General features: G+C 47.0%; 1 pseudogene; it reads left to right on the top strand.

Moving 5' to 3' along the window:
* Positions 1 to 6,008: 6,008 nt before the first annotated feature.
* The window catches only part of LOC124671309, a 63,336-nt pseudogene continuing 47,261 nt past the window's right edge, over positions 6,009 to 22,083 (top strand).

Raw genomic sequence — 22,083 nt, 5'->3', positions numbered from 1 at the left:
TTGCATGTTTTACTCTGTGGATATATAAACAGACACAGCAAGTTAGGGTTGCTATTCTGAATTATCGATGTGATTTTGAGCGACTCGTTGTGTAAACTGTTGCTGTGCTTGCATTCCACTGTAGGGAGGATTGATGTGCGTGCTTGTTCAAGGCAAACTCCGGGCAGCTGAGATGCCAGTTCTGAACTCGTAGATATAAGTAGTGTGCATCTTTATCTGAATATAACGGAGTGGAGTTTTCATGTTAACTCTTTTTTAGGCACATACTCGGCAGTTATCGTAGAGCTCTCAGTTCAACTATGTGGCACCGTCCTGATTAGCAGCCACCGTGAAATGCCTGCGGAAGAAAATTATCAACAAAGAAAGAAAAGGAGAGCGTTTCATGTAAAATAGTGCTGCGTGAGAGGGAGACGACGAAAGTGACGAAGGAAAGTTCGTATCTTGGACTACCGGACTTGAAGTACAGCAGTAGTGTTCGAGGAGAAGGTTCGTGTAGGTGTCTTGATTTCAAAAAAAAAAAAAAGTCCAAATATCGTCTTACCGCGTGGAAAGTGCGAATTCCGGAGGTGCGATTTTTCAACAGAAAGTACAAGGAGAATTCAGGAGAAACTGCACGTGGTTGTTTTATTTTTCTTTGCGATGAAACGAAGACTTTCCTAGGAGAAGTGATTGCGCAGTTGTTTATGGTGGCTTGTGCCCAGGAATATACCTATTGGCTCCTTTATAGTGAAATTCAACTATAAATTTGTTCCTAATTTATTGGGCCAACCTGAGTTGTTTTTGTCACGGTCCGTAGTTGATCTGAGCCATCCGAGGGTCCTAAATTTATATATTCCTGGTTCAGAATTAGAGTTGAGTATTCCGCCAAGTGTTGCTGATGCTGGGCACGTCATTAGACGAGATGAAAAATTGATATGAAAAAAAATGCTGAACCAAAACCAGGAGATGTTTGCTTTAAAATTTGACTATTTGCCACGTTGACTACCACATGTCAGTAACACAAGGCGTAACAAACAATCAAATCCCCCCTAAGCCCCTAACCAAGCATTAAGATTGGATGGGTAGAAAATTGGCTGTAGCCTTAGCTGCACACATGGGATCAAACCCCAAGCTAAATGTCACCATGAAGAAAAAAAATGCTTGCAACATATGCTCAAACATAAACGAGATTGTTTTGCACCCTTGGGAAAAAGAGGGTGATCATATATTGGCGCAAATATTGTTAGGCTACACATGATTGCTCCACTACCCTTTCCTGCAGTGACCTATATAAGGGTGTTGACTGATCAAGGAAACAAAGGTAAACTGATTGAACAAAATAACTAAAGAACACCCTATCTGAACAAGTATACTATGAATCAAAATCATAGGCATCTCCAAAAGTGAGGTCGGTGTAGACAGTAGAATCGTCCACGGTGGGCGCCCAGCCCGTGTTTACGAGAGAAGAATGACCCTTGTCCGTTGTCTCCCCTTGGTGCGAAGCCGAATTTGCAGACCTGCATGTGTTTAAGATGGAAATGGTTACCAACATGAAGCGATTAAGTTAGGTGAAAAAGAATCCTTTGGCTAGGTCAAACATGGACTCGCCTCTCTCTTTTCTTCCGGAAGAAGCGCATGGAGGATGAACTATGTGCCTGAGGCATATCTGCACATGAATGGATCAATCAGGCGAGTGAACGAATGAATGAATGATGGATGCAATTAAGCTAGCTTCCGGACATATTACGATGATGTATGTACCTGGCATGCCGTGGTTGGGGGAACAACGGTGATGATCTCCGTTAGTGAAGGGTAAATCTGCAGTAGCGAGGTCAGCGGAGGGTGAACTTGTAGTAGTGAGGCCGCCATCTTGTTGCTCCTCCCTGGAGAAGAGGAAGGCGTCGTACCCTGGATTTTTATGGAGATCATCGATCGACTTTACTATCGCCCGCCATTCGAGGTCGTCGTCGGGAGCAGGCGCCGCCGCCGCCGGAAGACATGGCGCCTGTTCGTCTTCGTCGTCGTTGTCGTCGGCGGCAGCAGGCGCCGCCGCCGCCGGAAGACATGGCGCCTGTTCTTCTTCGTCGTCGTTGTCGTCGGCCGCAGCAGGCGCCGCCGGCGGTAGGCATGGCCTTGCCCCTTGGGCAGCCCGCTTGGCGGCCCGCTTTGCGCAGCAGGGGCTTTTGGCGTGCCGCAGCATGGCCGAGGTCCCGTGCCCTTTAGAGCTGGCTTGGAACATGCTGTCGCACCTCCTGCACTTCCCCATGGCAGTCCCTCCGGGGCCATTGACGTAGTCGAAGTCCTTCCACACGGGGGACTTGCGCCTCGACGACGTCGTGTGGCCGTGGGCCGGCCCCGCCTCGTTTCTAACGGCTTGGCGCACCATGACCGAAGCTTCTTTGCTGCACTAAAGCTACTGAACTGATCGATGTGGCCGACCGGCGGCGAGGTCGTCGGAGGTCTATAGTTGAACTGCCGATAGGTGTTGGCCATGCAAGGTTTCATGGTCGTACATATAGTACTGTGTGGTATATCGAGCATGCACGCAGGTGCAATCTCTACGGGCGGCCCCGTGCAGGCGGGCGGCGGGTGGCGAAATGGAGGAGAGAAGTTCTGAAGCTTCACCGGACATGGAGTGCCGGTTCACGTACTTGCGCCACCAAGTCGGCAACAGCTTCACCCGACATGGAGTGCCGGTTCACGTACTTGCGCCACCAAGTCGGCAACAGCTTCACCGGACATGGAGTGCCGGTTCACGTACTTGCGCCACCAAGTCGGCAACCACACGTGCGCTTTGACCTGAACACACCCTAATAGGAAAATGATTCCTTGCCCCCGGGGATAAGGCGCTCCCAGCCTCCGGCGGCGACGCACGATTGCATGCCAACGCGTGGTCCTGGTAAAGCCACGTCATACGGGAGTCTCATCTAGCTACCACTCCTACCACTCCGGCACCGATGGATCTTCGTCTTGACTCTAGGAGACGTCACCCCAAACACCAGATCAGCATCACCGTTATCGCCGTCCACAAGTTCGGTGATCTCAAAGACAACCAGCAAAACGTGCGCTTTGACCTCACCGAGTATAGTTAACTAAGTTAAGCCCGACCTGCCGGCGACGGGTGGAACAGGTTGCACTTGCACCCAATGTCCCAATCTATTCAAACAACCACAAGCGAAACGTGAAACTTGACTATTAGCTCCGTCGACGTACATATGTGAACGCGCATTATACCCATTATCATTCTTCAGAAATTACAAGGATGCCGTCTCACACGTTCGATGCCGCAAGCGCAGCAAAGACCGACGCTTTAAATAATTGTTTTTCTTCCATGCGAAGTAACGTCATAGTAGGTCATACGTGTGGCGCCTGCCAATCACTCCACTGAACCATTTAGTCTAAATGTGCGGCGATTAATATTATACACTTCCTAAGAAGAAAATTACAGGTGCACACAACTAGCTCGCACGTGTGCCGTTCATGCAGATGATGACCACTCACCTCTTCCGAATATGCAACGAATGATATCACCCAAGGTTATCTCAATTTTCAAACTTGAATATTCAATTATTCGACTGCTAACCATGCAGCGACCGGATCTTCAAAACCAGATCCTATACCTTAACATGTTTCAATAAGTTTATTGTTTCTCGGTAATTACCAGATTATTCACTTGTCATATTATGGACTACCTAGATGTTAGATTATAATAATTTGGTTGATAGCTTCATCTCATATTATTCAAATGCAAGACCGAGTGATACTATCTTTGTTTCGATGAATAAGACTTACAAATTTAGAAAAAAATTCAAATCTTACAAATTTGACCAAATATAAACAAAATAAAACATAATCATCTAGAACATGAAAACAAATATATTAGTATGTAAATTATATTTCACGGGGAGTATGCTACTATTGATCTGGTACCGTAAATGTTCATATTTTTTCTATAAAATTGAACAAACTTAGATGGTGTTGACTTTTGACTAAATTTGTACACCTTATTTGTTGGAACCATGTAGTACTACTTTTGTGAAGCCGTAACACATCCCATTGATGTTTTTGTTTTGCGAAAAAGTCCACCGATCTATTAATTAACATCCATAGTAGAATAGAGAATACAAAATAATAAAATTACAAATAGATCTTTAGACCATCTGGCGACAACTACATAAACTGGCATGAGCTGAAGGGGTGCAACCGTCCTTGTCCATCTATTATTGAAGCCAGAGAAAACTTGTCCTAGTAGAGGCGATTGTAGCATACAAAAGGTAAGCCGTCATATGGTAAAGCTCCAAAAGAACCATCACACTAGACCAACACCCATCACAAAAGATGGGACCACTACAAAAGTGCACGCAGGGGCAAGGTGGTTTGAAAACACCTAGGCACACCACACTCGCTGAACAGAGAAATAAAAACAGTTAGGGTTAACTGTGTCGGAATTGTGCAGACTTGGTGCTTTTCTTTTCTCGCAGCATATCTTACAATCAGTTGATCTATGGGATAAACGACATATCCTTTGCAGTGCATGTTTCTTCAGACTTGTAGCACTAGTTTCGAATCAGGCATATACCACGTTTCATACAGTAGCGCATATCCATAAATTTAACAAACATCAACTATACTAGCGCCACTACTATTCGACAATGCTCCAACGCCGTCTTGCATGACATCTAGCTTTTCCTGAAAGCATAGCACACATAGAAATAATTCTCGTGATGACACCAAACACTCAAAACCCACAAAGGGTAGGAAATGTTTTTTCACTTTTGTTTTTATTTTTGTTTGTTTGTAATTGCACGGTGATTCTAGCGATCGTTGTGACTATATTGGTGGCACCATGGCTGCCTCGTGTATTTGACTTGGGACAATATATACTAAAGATTAGGGACGTTATTATATTGTAAACATTGTCAAACTATAATCTGATCATGCTGCATGACCTGTGATTGTGTTGAATGAATGAAAATATTTCTGGTGCAATTTGCTAGCAATTTATTTGCCTCATTGACAACCATGCAACACTTATCTCAATTGAATCATCTATTGAGGTCCTTGACTAAAATAATAAAATTACAATGACAGCTTGCTTGTAAATAAACATAATTGCCATGGTTGGATGCAGTTTAGGGTAAGGATACATGTAATTTAGAGCAACTCCAACATAGACACTATACCGCGGCACGCTAAAACTGCTTTGCAGCGTGCTGGATACTTTTTTAGCGTGCGGCAACCAGTCCTCCATTGGAGGCGCTAAAACGTAACGCGCGACAATGGGAAGAAAACCCTCCCACACCGGAGGCGCTAAAATGCAGCGCGCGGCGCCGGCCGACTGCAAACTTTTCCATTTGAACGCTAAAACATAATTCAAATTCATGACAGAGTTCAAACGCAAAAGGATAATTCCACAGAACCAAGTTCAACACAATTTTGACTAAAAAACACGCAACCACACCATTTTCCAACATCTTCATATCCATTTTGTGTTTCATCTTCTTCGGTGTTTTGGGCGATGGTGTTGGCATGAACCGATGAACCTCCATAGGCATCAACATTGGAAGAAGGTTATGGATCCACCAAGGAGGCCATGAATCCCCCCGATGGTGCTCCCATGCCACCCAAGCCTCCAATTTGACCCATCGGTGCACTCATCCCTCCAAGTCCCATGCCTCCCATGCCACCCATGTCACCGTTGCCTCCATGCGGCGCTCCCATGCATCCATAGCCTCCGTGCGGCGCTCCCATGCCTCCATAGCGTCCATGTGGTGCTCCCATGCCTCCAAATGCAACCGGTGGTGCTCCCATGCCTCCATATCCTCCATGGCCACCCATGACTCCATGGCCACTCATCGGTGCATTCCTCCCTTCACTTTGGCTCTTCAAGTAGTTTGCCATCGTTCTGTTTTTTGGCCAACACTTAATCGCGAGCAAGGTTTATCTACTCCTTATGCATTTCATCCATGCTGGAAGTGTCAATGCAAAAGAGCTTCCTCTCTTATTCCACTAGGCATTGCTGCTCCTCCATGACCACCTTCTTCTACTCCAATGCCAACTTCCTCTCCTCGGCGGTTGTCATCCTCTCCTGCAATGCCACCCTCTGCGCCTCGGCCTCGGTCTCCAAGCTCCTAGCCACCTTCCTCGTTTTCTTGTTGCATTGTGGTATCCATTTCTTCCATAGTTTTTTCTAGCTAGATCATCATCCCCGGCCTTCCTTCCCCTCATTTCTTTGGCGGCCTTCTTTCCAAGCAAGGGCCTTCTTGTGTTGGCAACCAAGTGTGGAGTGGAGCTTCTCTTCTATGATAGTGGTGGCTTCAGTGGTTTCATTCATCCCTTTGGTGTGCATGTCCATCTCATCACGATTCTTCTACTTCTCCTCATTCCCTAGATCTTCATAACAAAGGTGTAACACAAATGACTTGCCTATAATTTTCTTTCCCTTCTTGTTTCTCATCCCCTCATCTTTAAACAAATTTTGATCAATGGTCATCGACATTGTGAATATAAGATAAGAATGAGTCATGGATAACAAAAAACATGTGCATCAACAAAACAAGATAGTATGACACAATGAAACAACTTATCCACTTCACCCGTGTCACTTGGATTGAGTGCATCAACCGCCACCCAAGCACCCACCCATTTTGACAACCGGTGTTGATGATCCTCCACCGGGACCAAAGAGAACGATCGGTGCGCTCATTTCCCCTTGGGTTGTGTGCATCTAAGTACTCCTTCATTCTCATCCAATAGGTGTCTCTTGATTGGTCTGTGCCAACCACCGGGTCCATGCCAATTTGCAACCATGTTTGGCAAAGCAACCTATCCTCCTCCATGGTGTAGTTGGCCGTCCTACATCCTCTCGGCGATTCAGTCATACCCTCACCATGCTCATCCACCACATACTCCTTTTCTTCTTCCTCAATTTCTTAATCGAAATGGGAGTGTGAGAAAGAAGAGACAACATCCATGTGTGCCATGAATGTCTCATCGTCAACACTACATTGCAATTGTTATCATTGTGTACATTCATCTATCTTAACAACAGCAAAAAAGAGGACATTTTTTACCTTGTTGCCACTTGGTCGAGCAGGTTTTGCACGCTAAAAGCCGCTACGGTCGATGGCGTCAACGCTCACTGATGTGGTGCACTCGGTGCAGGAGGTCGAGCGAGGCGATGATTCATGTAAAATGCATACATTAACTTTGCACTTTATTGACACATATTCCCACATATTTGCAACATATATGATGTTATTTCCATGTTTTATATTGATTTATTGGTATTTACCAATGATCCCCTTTATTTGGGTTATAACTCTGCAGAACAGGAAAGCCCTATTTTGTGTATTTTCCACTTTCAGGGATGTATAGGAAGTAAATTAAGCTAGGATTTCGGGGACATTCACCATGAGAAGCAGCTGGAGCACCTGGACCTCACAAGGAAGGGCCTGAAGCCGAAATGAGGTATGGTGGCGCGCCCAGTAAGAAGGGCGCGCCAGCCATGCTCGTTTCGCCGTCGACCGTCCGATTCGTTTCAATCTTGCGCCAACCGATTTGGTTTGACCTAAAAACCCATATATAAGACCCCTAGGATTTCCTCGAGGAGAGCACCGCAGAAACACTGAAACACGAAAACAAAGGCTGCAGCAAGGAAGATTGAAGGAGGAAACTCCGCCCGAGCCACCGCCGGAGGGATCTCCACCTTCTCCAACATCTTCCACATCAACACCATGATGAAGGGGGAGTAGTCCACCTCTGGACTATGGGTTTGTGGAAGTAGCTTGATCAATTTCTCTCTTGTTCCTCTTAGATCTTAGTACCATATAAGCTGCCCAACATGATTATGGTCATATATGTAATTTCTGTGTGGTGGATCTTTATTCTATGATATTGTGACTTGATATTGGAATCTATTATGTGTAAGATGTATTGGTAGGTGCATATTATGTATCCTGTTATTAAGTACTTGTTCTGATCCAACTTATTTGGAAGAACATATAACTGATGGGATTCGTAGCATAGAAAACAAAAAAATTCCTACCGCGAGAACGCAATCCAAGCCAAGATGCAATCTAGAAGATGGTAGCAACGAGGGGATGAACGAGACTAACCCTTGAAGATTTCCAAAGCTTACGAGATTAGATCTCGTTGTTGCAGAAGATGATCACTTGCCGCTTTCAAAAGCGCGTAGAAGATCTTGACGGTGCCACAATCGGGCAGCACCTCCGTACTCGGTCACACGTTCGGTGTTGATGAAGACGACGTCCTTCTCCCCGTTCCAGCGGGCAGCGTAAGTAGTAGATCCTCCTTGGAATCCCGGCAGCACGACGGCGTGGTGGCGGTGTCGATGGAGATCTCCGGCGGAGCTTCGCTAAGCGTATGCGGGAGAGGTGGTGGAGGAGGGGCGGCTAGGGTTTGGGAGAGGGGGGCGCCGGCCACTATTGGGGTGCGGCCAACAAGGGCTTGGTGTGGTCGCCCCCCTCCCCTTGCTCCTCATTATATAGGTGGAATCCCCAAGTGTTGGACTACAAGTCTTCGAATAAGACCCAAACCCAAAACCTTCCATGTGTAGGGAAACCTACCCAAGGTGGGATTCCCACTCAAGGTGGGATTCCCACCTTTCCTTGGAGGGGGGTGGCCGGCCACCTTGGTGGAGTCCACCTGGGACTCCACCCCCTTAGGGTTGGCCGGCCAAGCTTGGTGGAGTCCCTCCGGGACTCCGCCTTCCATAGTGATTTCTTTCGGACTTTTCTAGAACCTTATAGAACCTTCCATAAATGCACCGGATCATTTTCAAACTTATAAAATGACTTCCTATATATGAATCTTATTCTCCGGACCATTCCGGAACTCCTCGTGATGTCCTGGATCCCATCCGAGACTCCGAACAAAACTTCGAACTCCATTCCATATTCGATATCTACTAATACGACATCAAACCTTAAGTGTGTCACCCTACGGTTCGCGAACTATGTAGACATGGTTGAGACCTCTCTCCGACCAATAACCAATAGCGGGATCTGGAGATCCATAATGGCTCCCACATATTCAACGATGACTTAGTGATCGAATGAACCATTCACATACGATACCGATTCCCTTTGTCACGCAATATTTTACTTGTCCGAGGTTTGATCATCGGTATCTCTATACCTTGTTCAACCTCGTATCCTGACAAGTACTCTTTACTCGTACCGTGGTATGTGGTCTCTTATGAACCATTCATATGCTTGCAAGCTAATTAGACGACATTCCACCGAGAGGGCCCAGAGTATATCTATCCGTTATCGGGATGGACAAATCCCACTGTTGATCCATATGCCTCAACTCATACTTTCCGGATACTTAATCCCACCTTTATAACCACCCATTTACGCGAGTGGCGTTTGATGTAATCAAAGTACATTTCCGGTATAAGTGATTTACATGATCTCATGGTCGAAAGGACTAGGTAACTATGTATCGAAAGCTTATAGCAAATAACTTAATGACGTGATCTTATGCTACGCTTAATTTGGGTGTGTCCATTACATCACTTACATAATGACATAACCTTGTTATTAATAACATCCAATGTTCATGATCATGAAACTATGATCATCTATTAATCAACAAGCTAGTTATACAAGAGGCTTACTAGAGACTCATTGTTGTTTACATAACACACATGTATCAATGTTTCGGTTAATACAATTATAGCATGGTATATAAACATTTATCATAAACACAAAGATATATAATAACCACTTTATTATTGCCTCTTGGGAATATCTCCAACAGTCTCCCACTTGCACTAGAGTCAATAATCTAGATTACATTGTAAGGTACCTAACACCCATAGCATTCTGGTGTTGGTCATGCTTTGCCCTAGGGAGAGCTTTAGTCAACGGATCTGCTACATTCAGATCAGTGTGTACTTTGCAAATCTTTACTTCTCCACCTTCGATGTACTCGCGAATCGAATGATAACGCAGCTTGATATGCTTCAGCCTCTTGTGTGACCTTGGTTCTTGTGCATTGGCGATGGCACCCATGGTGTCACAATAGATGACTAGTGGGTCCAATGCACTAGGAACCACACCAAGCTCAAGTATGAACCTCTTCATCCATACCGCTTCTGATGAAGCCTCTGAAGCCGCTATGTATTCCGATTCTGTTGAAGACTTCGCCACCGTGCACTGCTTCGAGCTTGACCAGCTTACTGCAGCACCATTCAATATAAACACTGTTATCACCAGAATTTGACCGAGTCAGAGGTGGGCCGCGATCAAGATGGACTTGAAGATATATATATATAGAAGAAAGACGTGAATCGGCCTTACATGCGAAGTTTGGGCTAGTTTGCCCTTGTATCATGTAACTTATTAGATTACGTGTCGGTTAGGAGTTAGAGTTTTACCCGTGCACGGTTAGGTGCACGCTTGAATTAGAAAGTCCCTTGGACTATAAATATGTATCTAGGGTTTATGGAATAAACAACAACCAACGTTCAACACAAACAAATCTCGGCGCATCGCCAACTCCTTCGTCTCGAGGGTTTCTCCGGTAAGCACCATGCTTGCCTAGATCGCATCTTCCGATCTAGGCAGCACAACTACCCACGTTGTTCATGCGTTGCTCGTCTTTGAAGCCTTTTTGATGGCGAGCAACGTAGTTATCTTAGATGTGTTAGGGTTAGCATTGTTCTTCGTATCATATGCTGTCGTAGTGCAACCCTTATACATCTAGCCGCCCTTACACCTGTCCTAGGTGTAGGGGCGGCACCCCGCTTGATCATAGTTTAGTAGATCCGATCCGTTACGGTTGCTCCTTGTTCATCAAGGATTAGTTTAACATCCGCAATAGTTAGGCCTTACAAAGGGTTGGAGGATCCAGCGGCGTGTAGGGTGGAGTTTGCTAGCCCTAGACAAGACGTTCGGGGATCAACCTCGTGTTGGTTTTTAGGCCCTGTCTAGGATCGGCTTACGGTCACCGTACGCGAGCGCGAGGCCCAATCGTGAGTAGGATGATCCGATTATGCGGTGAAAACCCTAAATCGTCGTAGATCGTTTTAACTTTATCTTAATCAAGCAGGACCACCATATATTCGGACACCTTGTACGAATCATGGGTGGATCGGCTCTTTGAGCCGATTCACAGGACAACCTGAGAGCCGATCGAGGCTCGTATTTAACGTTTACGTGTATGCCATGCAGGAAACTAAGCGAGGCATCATCCAACACCTTCCACGACCAGGTATAGGTCGGGTGGCACGCCCTTGCGATAGCATCGGACGTGTGACCGGGAGGCTTTGCGGGCCGTCGCTGCGAGGGCCCGGGGCCAGCCGCAGCCCTAGTTGTTCCCGGCTCTCCTGTGTTGCCGATCCACTGCCCGCCGGTGGGTTTCGACGCCAACACATTCGCGCACGCCGGTGGGACAACCTTCGACATCCACCACATCGCCATCTGCATCCGAGATGGCGAAAGCACTCCGGTCAAGTACGAGGATCGCACTCGATGAGCTCAAGAAGAAACATGACGAGATCAAGGCAACCCTCGAAGCCGAACTCATCGGCTCTTTCCACGAACCCGCTCCCATGGCGTCGGGTGGAAGGGGTTCACACCTGAAGGCGCACTCGATGGAGTGGACCTGTCCGCCCGTCGGAAGAACGCACCGGGTCGCTGCGTCGAGGAGATCAACTACATGGTGGCTCATTCGCTGCACCGCCACTGCGAGAGCTCGGTAAACACTTTGGAGCGTGTCGCTCGCGCGTGGTCCAGGAAATCATGAGCCATCGGTATTCTCCGTCGGGACCAGCTCTAGGGACTTACAAAGGAGAAATGCCACTCCGGTCCCATCCTCCGCTGCCGTTCGCATGGGCGGCACCGAAGTGCCGAACTCATCGGCATACATCGTCTACAAGATTGGTGGTGATCCTAGTGACTACCAATTCCTACCCGAGGCGCCCAAGGAGATCCCGCACGGATACGCGTGCGCATACGTACTCGGACCGCAATACCTGGGCGCTCTCGAACCAGGTTGCAACAGCAGGGGCCTCTGGAACAGCAGGAGGAACGTCGGGAGCCGATCTTGAGAAGCAAACGTGGTTAGATAAGTACGCCACTCCGACAAACCTCCAGAGCCCAGCTCCTGCAGTTGGCTTAGAACCGGAAAAGCAAGCATGGCTGGTCAAGTATGCCACCCCAGCGAATCTTCGGGGTTCGACACCTTCAGCCATCACCGCGGATCAGATTTGTACAATTCCGAAAGATCGGTTCGGCATGATGCCGAAAGGAAGACGTTCGGCTATACCAAGCCGTACCCCAACGACTACGAATTGATCCCGCTACCACCCAAATATCGGCTCCCGGACTTCACAAAGTTTAGTGGATCAGATGGTTCCAGCTCCATCGAGCATGTGAGCCGATATTTGGCACAGGTGGGCACGATCTCAGCATCAGACGAGTTGCGTGTGAGGTTCTTCGCACGATCCCTCACGGGATCGGCTTTCGGGTGGTACACATCGCTGCCGCCGAACTCCATCCGGACTTGGAAGCGGTTGGAAGAGCGGTTCCATGAACGGTATCACTCGGAGGCTTCCGAGGCTGGCATTGCCGATCTAGCACAAGTACGACGAAGCGCGGGGAGACGAGTGTCGAGTACATCCAGCCGCTTCGGGACCATTAGGAACCGATGCTTTTCGGTTCACGAAAGTGAAAAAGAAGCGATCGAGTTGGCGGTGGTGGGTCTCTCATCATCGATCAAGGACGTGGCCTCCCAAGCGGACTACCCTTCATTGGCGCACATGGTGCGAAGGCTGTCGGCATATGAACGGCGCCACCCGGATGTTTACCGGGACAAATTCAAGCGTGCGGTGACCCTGGTTGAGGCAGACGAGGATGAAGGTGCTGCGGGAGATCGAGAGGTAGCAGTGGCTGAATGGACTCGAGCGGCAGACCCCGTGTCCTGCAAATGGGTAAAGCCACAAGACCCTCCAAAAGGGTTCGACTTTGACGTGACCAAAACTGAGCAGATTTTCGATCTCTTACTCACGGAGAAGCATATAAAGGTACCCGAAGGCCACAAGATCCCCACGGTGCAAGAGCTGAACGGAAAGCCATACTGCAAGTGGCATAACACGTTCACCCACACCACCAATGACTGCAGGGTGTGGCGGCAGCAGATCCAAATGGCGATAGAAAATGGACGGCTAATTTTCAACCAGTACGCCATGAAAGTCGACACACACCCCTTCCCCGCCGTGAACATGGTGGAGTATACTTACCATGGAGGGTGCCAGCCAGATCTCTCTTGCAATATCAACATGGTAGGGCTTGGGAACCACTCTGGTAAGGACGGAGATGAGGGCAGCTGCTCTCATAGTAAAGATACAGAGGAAGCCTCTCCACGCGATCGGCTCCGCCAAAACGGCAAGCGCTACGTCACAGAGGGAGAAGTGAAGAACATAAGATATCAGCGACCTCTCTCTGATCACCTCCTCAACAAGTATGTGAGTCGGTATGACCAACGCCGGCGATACGGCGATGATGATGAAAGAGATCGTCTGGCCAGAGAAGCCAGAAGACATCATCGGCACGATCACGATGAGGAGGAGCACGAGCGCCGTGCCAAGGAAAAGTCAGGGGAGCGAGACGACGTGGATAGGCACTGGGACTGCCCCTTCTTCAGACACTGCTGGGATTCAGGAATGAGCCGATTGCCCACAATCGGCAATTGCCCAGAATGCAACCAGAAGAAGAAGGAGACAGCCAACGTGTCCGTGTTCAAGCGCCTAGGGCCTCTCCCGCCACAAAGCAAACGCGCTGAGTCCCCTCGGTTGGAAGATCTTGAGGATTCAGAAGACGAGGGGAAGAAGAAGACAGTACCACCGGCCAAGGTGGTGCCACGATGGACTCAGCCGTTCCCAAAAGCGCGGGGTTCAGCGATTGCGCGGCCTGGAGGAAGCCGAAAGGTTATACTTGCATACGCTAAGGAAGGCACGACCTGATGCGGCCGCGAAAGTTCGGCGAACCCTGGATGAAGAGGGTCGTCCACGGAAAATGGAGTGGCGCCCCAAGCAAAGGAAAGCCGATGATGAAACATCGGTGCAGCACAAACATGGTGCTCGTCCTTCCGACGAAGCTTAGTGCTCCACGATTACACGATGCACTCGAGGTGGACGACGAGCAAGCGCACCAACATGATAAAGTCGAGAGATTGGGCTGGTTTTATCCACCGGCCTGACCGAGTAGCAAGAACAAACCAATGAGCAAGTATGGTGAGGCTGATCCTTGTGATCGGCCCCAAAAGTTTATGGAGGAACATTACAAAACCTTCATCGAGCAAGCAACGTGGAGGCCGATTCCAGCAATCGGCCAAAATTATCCTCACCATCCATTCCGCTCGGGTTCGGCATTTAATCCAACGAGGGATACTCGAAGAGCCGATACCATCAATTCTCTTGACGGAATCGGCTCGGGGGCACCTAGGTGGATGAAACACGAGGATATGCGATAGGAATGTCTTGCAAGTGCCCAGCAGCCCAAGATATTCTTTGATGATGGGCATTGAAGTATGGGGGCCGATACATAAATCGGTCGAAAAAATTCAAATTTTTTTTAAGCACAGCCGATGCGTGGCCATCGACTTAAAGATATAACTGTTATAATCAGAGGATCAATGGAGCAGGAACTGGGCCACGAAGAGAGACTCTAATGGAAGAACTCCTCTCTTCAAGAACAATGCCGAGAGCGGCATGGATGTGCAGATCAGGCTAAGGGTGGGTTGCCTCAGATCCACCGAAGGAAAGGAGCCGATCTGGCCTGCAAAGACAAAGAAGCGGACTGAAAAAGCTCGGGGGGCAGCTCACCCTGAAGGTTCTCTGCTATGGAGATCCGATTTTGTTGGGAATCGGCTGGCTCTTCCTGGTGGCTGTTTCAGATTACCAGATTACCTAAAGTCAAAGCCTTTCCTGTAATGATCTGTGCATCCTCGCTGATGTTCTCGCCTTGATTAAGGCTCGGGGGGCAGCTAATTTGGTGGATGCTCTATATTTCGGGAGCCGATTAGAGATGCATCGGCTGACCCTGTATCGCGGCCTTCTCCGAAAACATTGAGCTGCTTGCGAGAGGAAGACTTGCTAAGGCTACAGAGGGGAGCTGGAAAGGGTGGCTGTCGTCTTTTACAGGGTTTGGACTGTCTTGTTGCTACAAAAAGGGAGGAAGACTGGATTCTCAAAAATGGCCGATGAACAGTCATCGGCTATAGATTTGCGGAGTATCAAATCACAGTCTGAATTTGAGAAGTGCTTGACTGACGGTCTAATCGATATCTGAGCCCGGCTTCATGGGCGTCTAGAAGAGGAGGGGTCTGATACGTTGCTGTCGGCCTTGGTGAGACGAGCTGGAGGATTGAAATTGAACTAATTGAAAGATAAATCGGGAGAACAATTTTCATTAGTTCAATGGAGCAGCTTTACAAGGAAGAGCCGATGGCTCTCAAAAGAGGATCCGGTGCCTAGTGCACTCGCTACTACTAGTCCTACTCTACTAGTCGTCGCTGTCCTCATCATCGCCGTCGTCGATGTCGTCGGCGCTGCTCCCGGGAAGCTCCTCGTCGGCTCGCTGCCCCAGCCTTTGGTCGGAGCTTCGTCTTCCTCGTCATCCTCATCATCCTCGCTGTCCGCCCAAGAGCGGAAGCGTTTCGTCGGCGGGTACCCGGCGGAAGAGGAGGAATCATCTTCCTCCTCCTCCTCTTCTCCTTCTTCATCATCATCTTCGTCCTCGCTGTCCGCCCACATGCGGGAACGCTTCTTCGGCGGGAGTTTGGCGGAGGGGAGGCCTTGGCCTTCGCTACTTCTCCTTCTTTCTTCTCCTTGTCGGAGGAGATGGGGTTCGCCCCGGAGTGAAGGTCGTCCTCATTCTTGCTCTTCGGCGAGGATTGGAGGGGGAGGCCTGAGGGGGAGGAAGAAGAGGAGGACATTGTTACAGGAGGAGAGGGTTTTTTTTTGGCACCGACCGCTAGAACAGAGGAAGGGGATGAAGAGGACTGATCAATCGGCACGGTTAAATAATGGGGAGCCTAGTGGAGATTTAATGCCATTGCAGTTTCCGAGGAAGTGATGCTAAAGCTATCGAATTTTACAGTCGAGTTGCGAAGACAAAGTGTCATGATGAAGGATGCTTCGACAGTTCTGCTCTGCCATGACATGACCCGACGAAAGAAAGCATAATGATTTTGGAAATGACATTTCCAAAACCAGGGGGGCATGTGTTATCACCAGAATTTGACCGAGTCAGACGTGGGCCGCGATCAAGATGGACTTTAAGATATATATATATATAGAAGAAAGACGTGAATCGGCCTTACATGCGAAGTTTGGGCTAGTTTGCCCTTGTATCATGTAACTTATTAGATTACATGTCGGTTAGGAGTTAGAGTTTTACCCGTGCACGGTTAGGTGCACGCCTGAATTAGAAAGTCCCTTGGACTATAAATATGTATCTAGGGTTTATGGAATAAACAACAACCAACGTTCAACACAAACAAATCTCGGCGCATCGCCAACTCCTTCGTCTCGAGGGTTTCTCCGGTAAGCACCATGCTGCCTAGATCGCATCTTGCGATCTAGGCAGCACAAGCCTGCCCACGTTGTTCATGCGTTGCTCGTGCTGAAGGCTTTTTGATGGCGAGCAACGTAGTTATCTTAGATGTGTTAGGGTTAGCATTGTTCTTCGTATCATATGCTGTCGTAGTGCAACCCTTATACATCTAGCCGCCCTTACACCTGTCCTAGGTGTAGGGGCGGCACCCCGCTTTATCATAGTTTAGTAGATCCGATCCGTTACGGTTGCTCCTTGTTCATCAAGGATTAGTTTAACATCCGCAATAGTTAGGCCTTACAAAGGGTTGGAGGATCCAGCGGCGTGTAGGGTGGAGTTTGCTAGCCCTAGACGGGACGTTCCGGGGATCAACCTCGTGTTGGTTTTTAGGCCCTGTCTAGGATCGGCTTACGGTCACCGTACGCGAGCGCGAGGCCCAATTGTGAGTAGGATGATCCGATTATGCGGTGAAAACCCTAAATCGTCGTAGATCGTTTTAACTTTATCTTAATCAAGCAGGACCACCATATATTCGGACACCTTGTACGAATCATGGGTGGATCGGCTCTTTGAGCCGATTCACAGGATAACCTGAGAGCCGATCGAGGCTCGTATTTAACGTTTACCTGTATGCCATGCAGGAAACTAAGCGAGGCATCATCCAACACCTTCACCGACCGGGTATAGGTCAGGTGGCACGCCCTTGCGATAGCATCGGACGTGTGACCAGGAGGCTTTGCGGGCCGTCGCTCTGAGGGACTGGGGCCAGCCGCAGCCCTAGTTGTTCCCGGCTCTACTGTGTTGCCAGTCACTGCCCGCCGGTGGGTTTCTGACGCCAACAAACACATACCCAGACTGAGACTTAGATTCATCAGGATCAGTGTTCCAACTTGCATCGGTGCAACTGGTTACAACGAGCTCTTGGTCACCTCCATAACAAAGAAACATATCCTTAGTTCTTTTCAAGTACTTCAGGATATTCTTGACCGCTGTCCAGTGTTCCATTCCTGGATCACTTTGATATCTGCTAGTCAAACTAACAACATGTGCTATATCCGGTCTAGTACATAGCATGGCATACATGATAGAGCCTACTGCCGAGGCATAGGGGATCTGATTCATCCTTTCTCTTTCTTCTGCCGTAGCTGGGACCTTGAGTTTTACTCAAGACCTTACACGAGTAACATAGGTAAGAACCCCTTCTTACTTTCGTCCATTCTAAACTTCTTTAGAATCTTATCCAGGTATGTACTCTGTGAAAGCCCTATTAGGCGTCTTGATCTATCTCTATAAATCTTGATGCCTAAAATGTACGATGCTTCACCAAGGTCTTTCATTGAAAAACTTTTATTCAAATAACCTTTTACACTGCTTAATAGTTCTATATCATTCCCAATCAATAATATGTCATCTACATATAATATCAGGAATGCTACAGAGCTCCCACTCACTTTCTTGTAAATACAGGCCTCTCCATGGCACTGTATAAACCCGAAGTCTTTGATCACCTTATCAAAACGTCGGTTCCAACTTTTGGATGCTTGCTTCAGTCCATAAATTGAACGCTGAAGCTTGCACACCTTGTCCGCATTTTTAGGATCGACAAAACCTTTGGGTTGTACCATATACAACTCTTCCTCAATGTCTCCATTAAGGAACGCTGTTTTGACATCCATCTGCCAAATCTCATAATCGAAAAATGCAGCTGTTGCTAACAAAATCCTCACAGATTTTAGCTTCGCTACAGGTGAGAAAGTCTCATCGTAGTCAACACCTTGATTTTGTCGGAAACCCTTTGCGACAAGTCGAGCTTTATAGACAGTAATATTACCATCAGCATCTGTTTTTCTCTTGAAGATCCATTTATTCTCGACGGCCTTGCGGCTATCAGGTAAGTCTACCAAAGTCCACACTTTGTTATCATACATGGATCCCATTTCGGATTTCATGGCTTCTTGCCATTTGTTGGAATCCGGGCTCATCATCGCTTCTTCATACGTCGCAGGGTCTTCATCATTGTTGTCCACAATCATGACATTTAGACAAGGATCATACCAATCAGGAGTGGCACGTTCCCTTGTCGATCTGCGAGGTTTAGTAGCTATCTCGTTTGAAGTTTCATGATCATTATCATTAGCTTCCTCTGTTACCGGTGCAGGCGGCACAGGAACATTTTCCGGTACTGCGCTACTCTGATCAATGAGAGAAGATTCAGTAATCTCGTCGAGTTCTACTTTTCTTCCAGTCATGAGAAATTCTTTCTCAAGAAAGGTTCCGTTCTTAGAAACAAAGATTTTGCCTTCGGATCTGTGATAGAAAGTATACCCTATAGTTTCCTTAGGGTATCCTATGAAGACGCATTTCTCCGCTTTGGGTTCCGGCTTGTCCGGTTGTAACTTTTTTACATAGGCTTCGCAACCCCAAACTTTAAGGAACGACAGCTTAGGTTTCTTATTAAACCATAATTCATACGGTGTCGTTTCAACGGATTTAGATGGTGCCCTATTTAAAGTGAATGCAGCTGTCTCTAATGCATAACTCCAAAATGATAACGGCAAATCAGTAAGAGACATCATAGAACGAACCATATCTAAGAGAGTTCGATTACGATGTTCGGACAAACCATTTCGTTGTGGTGTTCCCGGTGGTGTCAATTGTGAAAGTATTCCGCATTTATTTAAATGCATGCTAAACTCATAACTCGGATATTCGCCTCCGCGATCAGATCGTAGAAATTTAATCTTCTTGTTACGTTGATTTTCTATTTCACTTTGGAATTCCTTAAATTTCTCGAAAGTTTCGGATTTATGTTTACTTAAAATAGATATACCCATATCTACTCAGATCATCTGTGAAGGTTAGAACATAACGATAACCACCGCGCGAGGCTACACTCATTGGTCCGCACACATCGGTATGTATGATTTCCAATAATTCTGTAGCTCGCTGCATAATACCAGAGAATGGAGTCTTAGTCATTTTTCCCATTAGACATGCTTCGCATATATCAAGTGACTCAAAGTCAAGTGATTCAAGTAATCCATCGGAATGGAGTTTCTTCATGCGTTTCACTCCAATATGACCAAGACGACAGTGCCACATATAAGTAGAATTATCATTCAATTTAATTCGCTTAGCATCAATGTTATGAACATGTGTATCACTACTATCGAGATTTAATAGAAATAAACCATTCTTCTCGGGTGCGTGACCATAAAAGATATTATTCATAAAAATAGAACAACCATTATTCTCGGACTTGAATGAATAACCGTCTTGCATTAAACAAGATCCGGATATAATGTTCATGCTCAATGCGGGTACAAAATAACAATTATTGAGGTTTAAAACTAATCCCGAAGGTAGATGTAGAGGGAGTGTGCCGACGAGGGATCACATCGACCTTGGATCCATTTCCAACGCGCATCGTCACTTCATCCTTCAATAGTCTTCGTTTATTCCGTAGTTCTGTTTCGAGTTACAAATATGAGCAACCGAACCGGTATCAAATACCCGGGTACTAGTACGAGAACCGAGTAAGATAAACATCTATAACATGTATATCGGATATACCTTTCTTCTTCTTGACAAGGCCGCTCTTCGGATCAGCCAAATACTTGGAGCAATTACGCTTCCGGTGTCCCTTCTCCTTGCGGTAATAGCACTCGGCATCGGGCTTAGGGCCGGTCTTAGGTTTCACGGGAGGCGTGGCAGCTTTCTTGCCACCCTTCTTGAATTTTCCTTTAGACTTGCCACTGCTTCTTGAAACGGTGGTCTTGTTGACCATCAACACTTGGTGCTCTTTCTTTATCTCAATCTCGGCAGATTTCAACATGGCGAAGAGTTCGAGTAACTCTTTGTTCATGTTACGCATATTGTAGTTCATCACAAAGTTCTTGTAACTAAGTGGCAGTGATTGAAGAACACGATTAATCCCAGTCTGTTAGGAATCACTATTCCCAAGTCACTGAGTTTCTTCGCATGCCCGGTCATGGCGAGCATGTGCTCACTAATGGAGCTGCCTTCTTCCATCATGCAACTGAAGAAGTGTTTCGATGCTTCATAGCATTCCACGGCCGCATGAGTTTCAAAGATAGCTTTCAGCTCATTGACCAACTCATGAGGATCGTGGTGCTCAAAACGTTTTTGAAGATCGGCTTCCAGACTGCATAGGATGGCACACTGAACTTGAGAGTACCGAGTTTTCCGAGTCGCGTAAACATTCTTTACTTCATCGGTTTCAGTTTCTGCTGGAGGGTCACCTAGCGGTGCATCAAGCACATATTGCGGGTTTCCACCGGCGAGGAAAATCCTCACATGACGGAACCGATCGGTGAAGTTGCTACCGTTGCTCTTAAGCTTTTCTTTCTCTAGGAACTGTTTAAAATTGATTGGGGACGCCATGATCAACAACATATATTTGCTATAGTTTAGACTAATGTTTATGACAAATTGAGTTCAAATTTTAATTCAACAAAATTAAAAACTAGGTGAACTCCCACTCAAAACAATATCCCTCGAATTGTCTTAGTGATCACACGAACCAAATCCACCACACCAAGTCCGATCATCACGAGACAAGATGTAACTTCAATGGCGAACACTCAAAGTGTTCATCATATCAATCATATGATTCATGCTCTACCTTTCGGTATCACGTGTTCCGAGACCATGTATGTACATGCTAGTCTCGTCAAGGCAACCTTAGTATCCGCGTGTGCAAAACTGGCTTGCACCCGTTGTATGCACTTGTTGAATCTATCACACCCGATCATCACGAGATGCTTTGAAACGACAAGTCTTGGCAACGGTGCTACTAAGGATGAACACTTTATTATCTTGATATTTTAGTGAGAGGGATCATCTTATAATGCTACCGTCGCAATCTAAGCAAAATAAGATGCATAAAAAGGATTAACATCACATGCAATTCATATGTGATATGATATGGCCCCTTTGTCTTTGCGCCTTTGATCTTCATCTCCAAAGCACGAACATGATCTCCATCATCAACGGGCATGATCTCCATCATCGTCGGCGTAGCGTCAAGGTCAATGGCACCGTCTTCATGATTGTTCTCCCATGTAGCAACTATTACAACTTCTTTGAAATACTACTCAACATGAAATTTAAAGACAACCATAAGGCTCCTGCCGGTTGCCACAATACAATAATGATCATCTCATACATATTCATCATCACATTATGGCCATATCACATCACCAAACCCTGCAAAAACAAGTTAGACGTCTCTAATTTGGTTTGCATATTTTACGTGGTTTAGGGTTTTCGAGTAAGATCTAATCTACCTACGAACATGAACCACAACGGTGATACTAGTGTTGTCAATAGAAGAGTAAATTGAATCTTCACTATAGTAGGAGAGACGGACACCCGCAAAGCCACTTATGCAATACTAGTTGCATGTCGAGCGTGGAGCAAATCTCATGAACGCGGTCATGTAAAGTTAGCCCGAGCCGCTTCATCCCACTATGCCACAAAGATGCAAAGTACACAA

This window comes from Lolium rigidum, chromosome 7 (assembly GCF_022539505.1).
Source record: "Lolium rigidum isolate FL_2022 chromosome 7, APGP_CSIRO_Lrig_0.1, whole genome shotgun sequence".
In the NCBI taxonomy this organism is placed as follows: domain Eukaryota; kingdom Viridiplantae; phylum Streptophyta; class Magnoliopsida; order Poales; family Poaceae; genus Lolium; species Lolium rigidum.
This window is presented reverse-complemented; position numbering and strand designations above follow the sequence as displayed.